Consider the following 13,811-nt stretch of genomic DNA (forward strand, 5'->3'; position numbering starts at 1 on the left):
ACTTCTAGCCCTCCTAAGTGATGCAGGCTAACCTGTCGGCCTGCTCTGCAACGTATGTGTACAAACGTTATCCTTCATTTTACTTTCACTACAACCGGCTAATCTTCCTAAAGCACTAGTCGAATGGGATTCCTCTTCCACGGGGAGACGAGACGACAATTTACCACGGAAAAAAGCAAAAACAACTCAAACCATTTATTTTAGCCGTTATTCCTTTTAATCCGACTATCTGTCGTCTTAAGCGAACGCACGGGAATTCAGAGCCAGCCGTCAACATGACTGCACGAAATCAAATGTCTCTGTAGGTACCGTTAGAGTGGTGGGTCATTCTCAGCACTGCAGTAACACTGACGTGGTGCTGGTCTGAGTGGATCAGACACAGCAGTGCTGCTGGAGTCATTAAACACCTCAGTGACGCTGCTGGACTGAGAACCAAGAATATCCAGCCAACAGCGTCCTGTGGCCACTGATGAAGGACTAGAGGATGACCAGCACAAACTGTGCAGCAGCAGATGAGCTGTCGTCTCTGACTTTACATCTACAGGGTGGACCGACCAGGTAGGAGTGGACAGTGAGTGGACGCAGTGTTTAAAAACTGATAAAATGGACAATGAATGTAGAAACAAGGAGGTGGTCATGAGGTTATGCCTGATCGGTGTACGTTACAGGCTGCTCTCCAAAGCCTCACAGCTTCCTCAGTTCACTTCCGTTTAAATCGCGTTGAAAAACTCGGAAGTGCGCCCTCTCCTGGCGACGGCTGAGTGGTAGAAAACGTCACCAGGGCTGTCGCTAGAAGGTGGAAGTGTGAGATCGGTGTATTATACCGAACAGGTCTGATCGCTCTATCGAGGACAAGTTATATCGCAATAATTACCGTTATCGTTTTATCGTCCCAGCCCTATGAGCGAGCAACCACCCCTATAAAAGAGAGCACAATTAGTCCTGTTTAACGGGAGTTGGTGGACTACACATGCTTCCGTGGCACCCCTGGCTCTTTTTTGGTCTGCTCCAACTTCTTAAACCTCAGAGAAGATCAATCTTGCGATGCATATTGCATATCGAGAAAAGTCTGAGATATCCCATCGCCATACGTTTGCCAAACCGCCCAACCCGACCTACAACACACGAAACAGTCCTTCCACAACTATTCCCTCTTTTTTTTTTCCTTGTGTTCTCAACACAGCTCATTTTCCATCAGTCCTCTCATGGTTAATCACTCTCCCACACAAGGAAGCCAGAGCTGGTATTTTCTAAATAACTGACTGCCACCATGACTACAGTAAACAAAGGAGCCCGAGGTTCGGTGTTTATTAACAAACACATCTTGCTTCTGGAGCAATTTAACATTAACCAGGTGGTACGATCCGCATATCTGGCAGGTGCCATAATACACTGGGAGGGCCTTATGTAAACAGCTGGTGGGGGCGGGGGGAGCGACTCAAAAAGCAACACTGCTCGGGTAAACAGTGGAGAAAATCTCTAGACAAACAAGCAGCCCCTCTCCTGACATGAATGTGAACCAGAACAGAGCTCGTGGGATTTGAGAGCTCGTTATTTGGTGCGAACACACTAGCAGTCCTTTCTGCCTGGAACAGAGAACAAATTAGCACCAACAGTGTAATTCTCTACCATTAAAACAACAGATTAGCAGCATTAAGCGTTTAATTTGCAGGTGATTTTTAAACAGCGGTGGACGAAGAACACAAATCATGTACCTGAGTTAAAGTCGAGACCCCCGAGGTAAAATATTCCTCCAGTAAAAGTCGAAGTTCCTCCCTTTAGACCTCCACTGGAGTAAAAGTACTAAAGTATTTCCCTTCAAATGTACTTAAGTATAAAGTAAAAGTACTAAAAGAGGAATTCTGGCTCTGATGTCCTGTTATCATTTTTATAACCAGACTGGCTTCATGAACTCATTTCAGGTGAAAGTCCTCCAGCGTCTCTCTTGGTAAACCAGTCTTTTAATAGAACGTCATTAATTAGTGACGCTGACGTCTATTAAAATGATCAGAAGCACAAAACACTGAAGGTAAACAGTTTCCATCAGGGAGAACCGAGTGGCTCTGAAATCACTTTTTACACACAAGCAAAGTTTCAGTTTCAGATTTATTTACAACTTAGTTCCAAGTTTAAGTTGAATAAAAACTGGCTTTAAACTCAGGATCACAGATGAGCTCCTTTACTATGTTGATCTGTAGGCGTCTGTTCATAAACATAAACCAGCCCAAACTCATTTACTATAAAATGAAATGGTGTTTGTAGAAATTCAGAAAAAAGCCGCGTCAGTCTCGACTGCATATGTGGACATATTTCTATATTGAGCTCTATTTACACAAAGTTAGGTTAGTTCATCATTTATGTTGAACAGACTCTCCCAAAGTTTTACGCTGCTGCGCTGACGTTGAACCGCGTGCTGCACTGGGTCGGTATGACCAACAGGTCAAAACCAGCTCTAAACAAAGTGACCGCTGGGCCCTGATTGGTGCTCTGGCTTTGCGCTTCTTTCGTTTTGACATGTTACGTTTTTATACACACAGAAACCAAAAGGAACGACAGATTTCTCAAAATGTAGGAGGGAAAAGTCGGATATTAGACTCTGAAATGTAGTGGAGTGAAAGGAAAAAGTCGCCCAGAACGGAGAAACTTCAGTACAGATACACCAAAAATACTAAAGTACAGAAACTAATTACATTTACTCAGTTACTCAGTTACTGTCCAACACTGATAATAAAGTAGGTTAATAGCATAAAACAGCAGTTCTGTGCACTTTAGCAGATAACAGTTCTGTAGAAGCACTTAACTGGGGGAAAAGTCCTTTTCACTGATATTAGAAGGCAGCATCACCACAATGTTATTTTCCACCACAGAGTCAGACAAACAGCAGCTACTGAGGTAGTAAAACTTCCAGATTGTGCAAGTAGAGCATCAAAAGATGTGTAGAGTACACTCGCTGGCCTCTTGTTTAGGTACACCTTGCTAGTAAAAGGCTGGACCCCCTTTCACCTTCAGACCTGCTTTAATTCTTCATGTCAGACTTTCAACAAGGTGTTGGAAACGTTCCTCAGAGATTCTGGTTGGTTATTTGAGTTCCTGCTGCCTTTCTATCATCTGGAACCAGTCTGCCCGTTCTCCTCTGACCTCTCACATCAACAAGGCATTTTCGTCCACACAACTGACCGCTCACTGGATATTTCCTCTTTTTCGGACCGTTCTCTGTAAACCCTAGAGATGGTTGAGCGTGAAAATCCCAGCAGATCAGCAGTTTCTGAAATACTCAGACCAGCCCGTCTGGCACCAACAACCACGCCACGTTCAAAGCCCCTTAAATCCCCTTTCTTCCCCGTTCTGATGCTCGGTCTGCACTTCAGCAAGTCGTCTTGACCACCTCTACACGCCTACAAGCAACTGAACGTGTACCTAATAAAGTGGCCGGTGAGTATGTGTACTAATTTGATGTACACCACTTTGGTCAACGCAAGTTGTTTTAGTAGTGGTTTAGGACCATAACCCAAAAGTGTGTGGTGTTTCGGTCAGTGTGGGAGCTTGAATGACTGAAGGACAAATAAGGATAAATAAATAAACAACAACAAAAAATCAGCAGAACCTGTTATTATGTGTGGGGTTTCAACACTGGTTAGGACTTTAAGTCCTGTAGTGTAGGCCAGGCATGATCAACCCGAGCTGAGGGGAGTTGGTGCCCATCCTCTACAGCATGATTTCATTAAAGAACTTCCTTTTTTAAGCTGAGGCTTGGGTCCCATAACAGTGATCATCTTTCAGTGTTTAGGTCCCATCCAGTGTAAAACCTCGTGATCAACACAGCTGCTGATTTTAAAGGCCTAAAACTTCCAATAAGCAATGATATCAGTCGATGTAATGTACGATGGACACACTATACAGACTCCAATCGTTTTAGTTCACTATAAAAATAACAATCTCTATTTTAATAGCAATTTTTTCCCAGATACCAATGAAACTGTGGGTTTACGCAATCAATATATTGATATTACAGGCAGTGTTGCAGCGATAACGATACTGTATCATTATTGGTGCCAATACTGGCACTTAAACATGCGGTGTGACAGTCTTTAGCCTCAATTTATCCCTTAGCATAGCAGCCCGCAAGCAGGGCGTGTGGATCCACTAGCCTCGCCTGCAGTGCACGTCCGTGGTCTCGCATCCCGTCGCTTCATGGTTCCCATTAATGCTTATATAATAGTAAATACTAATTAGATACAGCAAATAAACAAAATACCTTTTCTTAAACATCTAAACATATTCCAACAAGTGAATACCATCTAGCCAAGCCGAGTGTGTTATTTGTGAGGTAGAACACAGATTTTAACAAAAATAAAATATTTTAAATAAGTAATTTGTATAGATATCAGGAGTTACAGGTGAGTTAGGTTAGATAGAGATTGGTGCATCTTCAATTACAGGGTTTGGCCCTTTTTCATAGCGTATACACAACAACCAGAACAATACGGCCGACACCACTTGTGATAAAAGTACATCCGGAATCACTCGAGAAAAATAACGTTATATGATTAATAAACTAAAATAAATGGAAGCAAAAGGAAAAATAAGGAACCAGGGGATAATAAGGGAATAAGGGGATTGCTGATCCAGCAGTCCAGCACCGAAACAGGCACTAACAACCTAGTCTGAAACAAAGGCCCCCCCCCGTTTTATGTATTCAATCAGTATGATGATGCACGAGCAAACAAGTTAATCACTCGTATATTTTAAAATCAACACGATCTCTCTCTGCTCTGAAAACGCTGCTCCTGCTCTCCTACATGCTCTTCATTTGGATTCACCTGGTTACAGCGGTGTGTTGACATACCTAGACTAATCTCGAGGGCAAACCGATATTGCATAACAGCCCTATTGTTCTTAAATATTATTTGGAGAGGCGTGTGACACTCACGATACGGCAAAATAATTCGCAGCGTTTGCATAAATACAAAACCGATAGCAGGGAGAGACACGAAGAGCCACTGAGGGGCCTGAACACACAGAAAGAGCTGGAATCGTACGACATACAGCAGGAATCATGCAACAGTTAGTTCCGGCCAGGCGAGCTGATTGGTTGAGAGGCGTTCTACACAAACACTGTACCACTCCGCTGAGACGCCGTTGCTAAGCAACGACTCTGACAGCTGTAGGAGACGCTCGAGCCATCTGAGCGTTTTCACTTCTTACTTTGCCACAAACAGAAAACGGACGCTGTTAAGGTCACATCTGACCGACAGCCGGTTTGGTCCGACTCTGAAGACGAGACGACACTAAATTCCCAAACTGTCGTCACCACTGAGCAGCTTTTCAGTCGGCAGCTGTGACAGAAGAACAGCTGAACAACCTGGAATCAGCCGGAAATGAACCCAACACCATTCGCCAAACTAAACGGGCTGTAAGAAGCTTCACAGACCGGCTGGAACAAAACAACATTAATACTGATCTGGACAAACTGACCAAACTGAGCTGAACCTGATATTGGGTCAGTTTTACGGCTCAGTCTGATTCGGTCCGACTCTGAAGATCAGACACGTCTGGCGAATGGTGTTGGGTTCATTTCCGGCTGATTCCAGGTTGATCAGCTGTTCTTCTGTCACGGCTGCCGACTGAAAAGCAGCTCAGTGGAGACGACAGTTTGGGAATTTAGTGTAAGGAGCTGGAGAACGAACTGCCGGCTGAGCAGCGAGTGGGCGGAGCTCGTTACTCTGACGTAGCAACGAGCTGCTCGTTAAGGAGCTATAATTAGGAGGAAGGAGCTGAACATTAAAACATATTAAACGCCGCGTTCACGGCCAGTTTATTCATTTCTTACTGTATTTATTTAACTGCTGTATTAAAGCAGTAGAGACACTCGAGGAGGGAGTTATCACCAGTAACATCACGGCTGTGGTATTCCATGATAACACACTCCCTCTGAGAATATCGTGAATACTGTCAGCACTAGACAAACATCGACGACCACGTACGTCTTTCCGAAGAGGCTATAATTAGCCTAGTTCTACACAATTCTACACAATTCCACACCGGTCACGTCACTAAACACACTGGCTGCCGTTCAACCAACATAAACACTGAACATCAGCTCAGCAGCTCAGAAACTGAGCCCAAGTCTTAACGACGACCTCGCAGCAGAGCAAAGACATCTGGTGCCCAATTCAAGCAGATATAATGAGCTCATTTAAATATTCATGTTATACTCTAAGGTCTATAATAAGTTATAAGATATGTTGAGATTTTCTAATAAGGCCCCTCGTTGAGTTTGACACCCCTGAAAAAAACCTGCTGGTACTGATCTGTGAAGCACTGGAACGGCATCATCTGGAGTGAAGGAGCTCCATCACAGACTGAAGTGGCATTTGTGGCTGAATGCAATCAGTTTCTCACAGCAAACACCTACTGGACAACCTTCCCAGAAGAGACCAATACTGCAGCAGAGAGGGGACAAACCCCACCTTAATTTCCCTGATTGCGAAAGAACTGCTAGATGGGCAAAGTTTTAGACTTGAGTATCTGGATTTCCAGGTGTAGATTAAGCCGAGTCCTGGACCGTGTCGCAAAGCCAACGGTGACTCTTCGTTTTCGTTTTCCCACAAAAGGGAAAATTCAGCTTCCACATCTAACCCATCCGTGAAGTGAAACACCACATACACACTAGTGAATAGACACACTTGCCCGGAGCGGTGGGCAGCCCTATCCACGGCGCCCGGGGAGCAGTTGGGGGTTAGGTGTCTTGCTCATGGACTGTCAGCACCGGGGATTGAACCGGCGACCTTCCGGTCACAGGGCCGGCTCCCTAACCTCCAGCCCACGACTGCCCCCCGGCAATTCTGCAAACATTTAGAAAACCTGTTACTTATTAGCCAGAGAAGCCCCCAGCAGTGACACCTGTTAGTGTAAAAACTCCTGAAATAAAAGAGCATCACTTCATTAACAGCTACTAGCGCCGCTCTGTAGGCGACCCTGCCCGTCTGCAGGGACAGCAGTGGAGGGGAAAGTTCAGCTCCTCACTGCTGGGCTTTAGTTACATTTAGGGATCAAACGCCTTCAAAGAGGGGGGCAGTTATTTATTATCACCCACCCTAATTCTTCAGTGATGTGAAGCTGAAGCTCAGAGATTCTCCAGATTCTTGCTCAAACTTTCCCGTTCCACCTTAAATGGAGCAGCAGTTACATTCCGGCGCTTCAGGCGTCAGAACTGTTGACTATTTAAGGTGGAACGGGAAAGTGAGCCAGATCGCTACAGAGACATTAGCATGCTATTAGTGATTTTTTTATGCTACTTATGTAGAAAACGTCACTGCATGTGGCTGTTTGGCTGCTTCTGATTGGCTGAACTCATTTACAGGCAGTTCACAAGCTCTGATATTAGGTTAATATTACACAGTTGAGGCAGTATTGCTAATAAAAAAAATAAAGTTGTGAACAAAAAAATAAAAATTGCAGCACTTGCCATTTGAAAATTGCACTATTTGAAATTGTGATCGAGATAAACAATTAATTTTTCAGTCATATTTTCACGTAATATAAATGCCCAGTAGCGCTGCATTAAAAATAGACACGATTCTGAGCGGAAATCACTGCACAGGCTCAGTGTGTTTCTGTCTAAAACGCTCTAAAACGTAAAGAAGGAACCAAATATAAACACCCAGAAACGCTGCCACCTTCTCTGGGCCTGAGCTCATTTAAAATGGACTGAGGGGAAGCGGAAAAGTGTCCTGCGGTCCGACGACATGGCCTGGGTGATGTGCTCATCTGTGGAGGCTCCATTAAAGCTGAATGATATAAACATGTTTTATCAACATCTGCTGCCGTCCAGACGACGTCTTTTTCAGGGAAGGCCTTGATTATTTCAGCAAGACGATGTCAAACCACATTCTGCATGTATTACAGCAGCACTGCTCCGTATTAAAAGAGTCCAGGTGCTAAACTGACCTGCCTGCAGTCCAGACCAGTCACCACTGATGACATCTGGTGCATTACAAAATGAAAAATATGACAAATGAGCCCCTGAAACTGCTGATCAGCTGAAATCCTGAATCAGACAAGAACAGAAAACATTTCACTTTCAGAGCTGCAGCAGCGTCTCCTCAGTTCCCAAACACTGACAGAGCTGTTAAAGAAGAGGAGATGAAACTCAGCGGTAAACAGACCCGTCCCGACTTTTTGGGAACATGTTGTTGGCATCAAATTCAAAATGGGCAAATATTTAAAAAAAAAAAAACAATAAAATTTCTCAGTTTCAACATTTGATTTGTTGTCTTTGTACTACTTTTCTTTAAAAATATGGTTTAATTGATTTGTAATTCGTTTTTAATTCACATTCTGCACAAGGTCCCAACTTCTCTGGGAATGAAGCTGTACTTATCCACACTATATTCATACTCGTTTCATGTAATAACTTTCTGTGAAAAAGCTTGTAGACGCACTAAATGCTCCGGATGTCTGGTTCCTATCACCACAGTTATGAACAGTTCTGAGTCAGCACGTTTCTCAAGAGCGCATTTAGAATAAACGACTTTGAATCGTCTTAATAATCAAATCTCAAACAAATCAGCGCAATGGCTTTTTAAATACTGACTGTGGCCCAGTCCCATTTCACCCCTCGCCCCTACCCCTGAGCCCTTAGCCCTCTGTTTTAGGCGCTCTCGTCTAGGGGTGGGTGTCCTGATTCTAGCTGAGATAGAGGGGTGGGGTGAAGTGTTGGGGCTACATGACCCTCCAAACGGAGGTTTTTCAGAGACTCCAAACAGAGAGAGACGAGAAAAACAGAGAAACCGGCAAGACGGAGAACAAGAGACCAAAGAAACCCACAAATGTGGGAATTTTCTCCATTAATAAATCACAATAATCACTGTTTTATCTCACTTTAATGTCGTTTCAGTGGATTTTGGTCATTTTTCTTCATAACGAGCATAAAAAAAAAAAATCACTAATAGCATGCTAATGTCTCTGTAGCGATCTGGCTAACTTTCCCGTTCCACCTTAAATAGTCCAGCAGTTCTGACGCCTGAAGCGCCGGAATGTAACTGCTGCTCCATTTAAGGTGGAACGAGAAAATCCTCAAGAATCTGGAGAATCTCTGACTTCAGCTTCATATCACTGAAGAATTGGGGGGGGGGGTTGTAATAAATAACTGCCCCCCTCTTTGAAGGCGTATGATCCCTAAATGTAACTAAAGCCCAGCAGTGAGGAGCTGAACTTTCCCCTCCTCTGCTGTCCCTGCAGACGGGCAGGGTCGCCTACAGAGCGGCGCTGGTAGCTGTTAATGAAGTGATGCTCTTTTATTAGAGGGTCTCATTTCAGAGGGAAGATCTCAACCACTGCCCTGTAGCTCAGTAACAAGGGGCAGCACTCGAAAACAAGGGGTAGGGGTGAAAAGGAGGAATGGGACTGGGCCGAAGACAATGTGAACCAAAGGAGTGACTGAAATTGATCAGCAAACAAAACTTGTAACGACATGAAATCAGACACGAATGAAAAAGCACACTCTCGCAATCCCAACACACACACACACACACACACACACACACTGTAAACAGTGCAAAGTCATCAAACACTCCCTTAAACAATACTAAAACAATACCCTATACGCCTGAAACCCTTGCACAGACACTGCGAAGCCACACCCTTGAATATCTTCAGAACATCCTAATCATGAAGTCTGTTTCAGGATGTGAATCATATCACGCCTCGAGTTACTGTTACAGGCCCAGGGAACAATGGATGTTATGATTAAACTGCCATTTATCATAAATGCTTCATTAACTTCAGCGCCAATCCTACTGTAACACTCCAGGACATGTAACCACAAGTCCACACGCACACAGGAACCTTAATAAAACAGCAGAACCAGCGCAAGAATCTCTCGCATCCTACACTCGAACAGACTGCAGTCCATCTGTCTCTCTCATACTTTATTACCCTGTTCTTCAGCGGTCAGGACCCTCACGGACCACTCTCAGCACTGCAGTAACCCTGACGTGGTGGTGGTGTGTTAGTGTGCGTTGTGCTGGAGCCTTAAACACCTGAGTGTCGCTGCTGGACTGAGAACAGTCCACCAACCAAAAATATCCAGCCAACAGCGTCCTGTGACCACTGATGAAGGACGAGAGGATGACCAGCACAAACTGAGCAGCAGCAGATGAGCTGTCATCTCTGACTTTACATCTACAAGGTGGACCGACAAGGTAGGAGTGGACAAAACTCCAGCAGCACTGCTGTGTCTGATCCACTCAGACCAGCACAACACACACTAAGACACCACCACTGCAACGTCAGTGTTACTGCAGTGCTGAGAATGATCCACCACCCAAACATTACCTGCTCTGTGAGGGTCCATGGGGGTCCTGACCACTGAAGAACAGGGTAACAGAGTATCAGAGAAACAGATGGACTACAGTCTGTAACTGTAGAACTACAGAGAGCAGCTATACGGTCAGTGGAGCTGATGAAGTGGACAGTGAGCGTAGAAACGAGGAGGTGGTCATGATGTCACGCCTTGATTTGAACATCACGTTAAGAAAAACTGCCCAGCTTTGCTGAGAAGGCAAATCTTTGGAATGCTTTAAAGGTACGAGCTCTTGCTCGGAGACCCGAGGCCCTCAGGGCGGTTAACACCTGGTTCCCAAACATTCAAATCCCAGGAACCGCACGGTGTGGGTGCACAGCTGTCTATAACAGCGAGTGCGTAAACACGCACTCAACAGTCTGATCATGATCAGATTTTCTACCGTCATCCGATTATTCAAACGGCCATGTCAACAATACGCTCCGCTCTAGAAATCCGATAAAGAGGCTGGGTTTAAGCTCAGGGATCAGATTTCTCAGTGCTGTGAACTCTTACTCTGATTTCTTTCCCATTTCCCAGTCTGAGCATGCGCGAGATCAGACGGCGGATGTCTCAGCAGAACACTTCGCTGCTGAAACGAAACACAAAATAAAGCATTTAAATATTCTTCATCTTCTCGACGATGCATGCTGATGTTTTCAGGTAAAGCGGCTTGAGGTTCGAGTTTTGCGTTACGTTTACACGAGTTTACCGGCCGGCTGCAAAGCAGAAGTCTGATTACTGCCCGGCTCATGCAGAGCCGGAGCATCTCCAATATCTGATTACCCAAGTTCACGTAAACGTGCTGATCGGATTACTGACCAAACCTGATTTTCTGCCGTTATTGGATTATTAAATGCATGCCAACGTGCTCGAGGTCTCTCAACAGTACCTTTCAGCGCTCTTCTTGCTGTAACTACCCACTTTAACTCGGTAAAGAGGTGGCTGATGAGCTGATTAGTTGGACCAGGTGTGTTGGGAGCACAGACATGAAGCTGAGCAGAAAAAGAGAATTTGAAGTGCACGTCAGGACCTCACGGCCACACTTCTGTGGGCTAAAACAAAGAAGCGAGCCCTCGTTTCCTGTAGAGCCACAGATTTACGGCTATTTCACCATCATTCCACGTAAAACCTCAGAAGACACGTCTAAGTTCACCGGCGATTTGGGTCGGTAAATAAAATGTTCAGATCTGCGTCGCGGACGTTGCTCTTCTGGTTCCCGTCAACACCGCTGTCGGGAAAACCAGCCGAACCATTCCACACCAAACCGCCCTGAACGACTTTGTTTACAATAAATACGCAGAAAATCTGAAAAATAAAATAAAAGAATAAAATGAACATTTAATGCAATAACTTTTTGTGATGTAGCTTTCAGAGGGATTAAACTCTTCAGACGTCTGGTTCCCATCACTACCGCTTCGAGCGGTTCTGACTCCACAGGACGGACCATTTAGCACCAAACCACCCCGAATGGCTTCGTTCGTTAACTGGTCGTTTAATTATGCAGAAGAAAGTGGTCAAAGCGCCTGTCTAGTAAAGAGGAGATCCTAGGTTGGAATCCCAGCGGTGCCCTGTGTTTATAGCTGGGCAGTCGTGGGCTGGAGGTCAGGGAACCAGCCCTGTGACCGGAAGGTCGCCGGTTCGATCCCCAGGGCCGACAGTCCATGACTGAGGTGTCCTTGAGCAAGACACCCAACCCCCAACTGCTCCCCGGGCGCCGTGGACAGGGCTGCCCACCGCTCCGGGCAAGTGTGCTCACTGCCCCCTAGTGTGTGTGTGTGTTCACTAGTGTGCATGCATGTGGGTGTTTCTCTGCACGGATGGTCTGATTCCACAGTTGTTCTAGAATATATAAATATTTAAAGTGCACTTCATGACCTCACGGCCATAATTCTGTGGGCTAAAATGAAGAAGTGAGCCCTCTCGTTTCATCAGCCTTTGTCATGCGGACCCGCAGGGGGTCAATATGATCAAACAAGCCCCAAAACTGCCTTGCCCTGACTTTGTGAACACATGAGAGAAACACCAGCCCGTGAAAAGCAGAAAACGAATGAATTAACCAAGTTAACCTGGAAGCTTCTCCAGCTGGACGCACTGCTGGGGGTCCTACGACTTCTGCGGCTTACTGAAACAGTTCCCCCTGAAACTACGAGTCTCTGTGCACCAGCAGAGGAGCGATCAGACCGGACAGTCTGTCCTGCCGTCCACAATTCTCCAACTTCACCTCGCCAACTTCTCCAAAGCTGGACGCACATGGACCAGCCAAGTTACCGAGATGACAACGGTGGACGGCAGACGGACGGCGGCTTCTCCGCCGCTTAAACACCGCGGGTAGTGTTAGTTAAATCTAATATCAGCCCCTTTAACGTAACTCAAATGCTCGAAGCTGACAGGCTGAGTTTTGTCTCACTCTCCTACCTCAAAATAGGCACTTAGCCAGTAGGCTAACAACTTAGCAACTTAGCTTAGCACAAACCGCCGTCTAATAACATTAGCCAGCTGTAGCATCGGCTAGCCCCGCTAGGCTTGGGAGAAACCCGCCTCGACAACAACGTTTTCGGAGAGCCAAGCCGCACCGAATGGGTCCAACTCACCCGAAAGAAGCTTATCCAGCGCAGACGGTACCGAAAACCCCCGAAAAAGCAGATGAAATGCAATTTCTATTGACAAAAAGCAACAGCGGCGACCCGAGCTGCCTCGCCGCTGGCGCTGCTCCGCTCTGCTGTGAGCGCCCGCACCGCGCTCGCCTCCGAGAGCCGCAGCACAATGTAAACAAAGGTATCACTCCGCTCCAGGTACTAAAGGGACTATACTCGGAGCGGCTCAGATTTACGCCAAAAAACCGCGCTGTCTGCGTGTTTACCGCACGATCAGTCCTCCAGACCGTCAGCTGGGGAGATTTTCTATCTTACGAAGAAAACACGAACTTTAGTTCTCGCTATTTCTGCGAGTTGGTTAGACCGTGACGTCACAGCCACCTGCTTGAGGAGCCTTTGAGGAGGAACTTTGGAGCGTCCGGGAAAACCATCCCATCATATCGAGGAGAACGGACAGTTAACATACACACTAACGTGTATACTGACCTGTGGGAGATGCTGTAAATGATCTGGGAACTGATGGTATTTTCCCGTTCCACCTTAAATGGTGCCGCAAGTTGCGGTGTGGCCTCGGGCGCCGCAGTGCAGCTCCTGCACCATTTAAGGTGGAACGGGAGAGTTCGGGGAAGAAGCTGGTGAAGCCTCTTCAACAAATCGCCTTAAACAAGCTGTAAAAATGAACCACACGCGGGGAAAACGGCGTTGAGCGCCACCCTGTGGTGAAGGTGAGAACTGCGTGTCGTGTCTATGCACTGCCTTAAAGGGGGAGTCCACCGATTTTTCAGAATTTCTGCACAATTCAGTCGCTGAGATGTAAACTAAGGCATTCAGGGTGGTTTGGTGTGAGAGAGTTCACTGTAGTGGAACCT

General features: G+C 45.9%; 1 protein-coding gene across 2 annotated transcripts in view; it reads right to left on the reverse strand.

The window, feature by feature from the left end:
- The window catches only part of foxp1a (forkhead box P1a), a 59,488-nt gene extending 46,397 nt beyond the window's left edge, over window positions 1–13,091 (reverse strand). For both annotated transcript variants that reach the window (XM_037541659.1, XM_037541657.1), the window contains exon 1: window positions 12,940–13,091. The gene's annotated coding sequence lies outside the window, so the exon portion shown is untranslated. The remainder of the gene's footprint in view (window positions 1–12,939) is intronic.
- Window positions 13,092–13,811: the final 720 nt, after the last annotated feature.

The sequence above is a fragment of the Pygocentrus nattereri genome, chromosome 9 (genome assembly GCF_015220715.1).
Source record: "Pygocentrus nattereri isolate fPygNat1 chromosome 9, fPygNat1.pri, whole genome shotgun sequence".
NCBI lineage: Eukaryota > Metazoa > Chordata > Actinopteri > Characiformes > Serrasalmidae > Pygocentrus > Pygocentrus nattereri.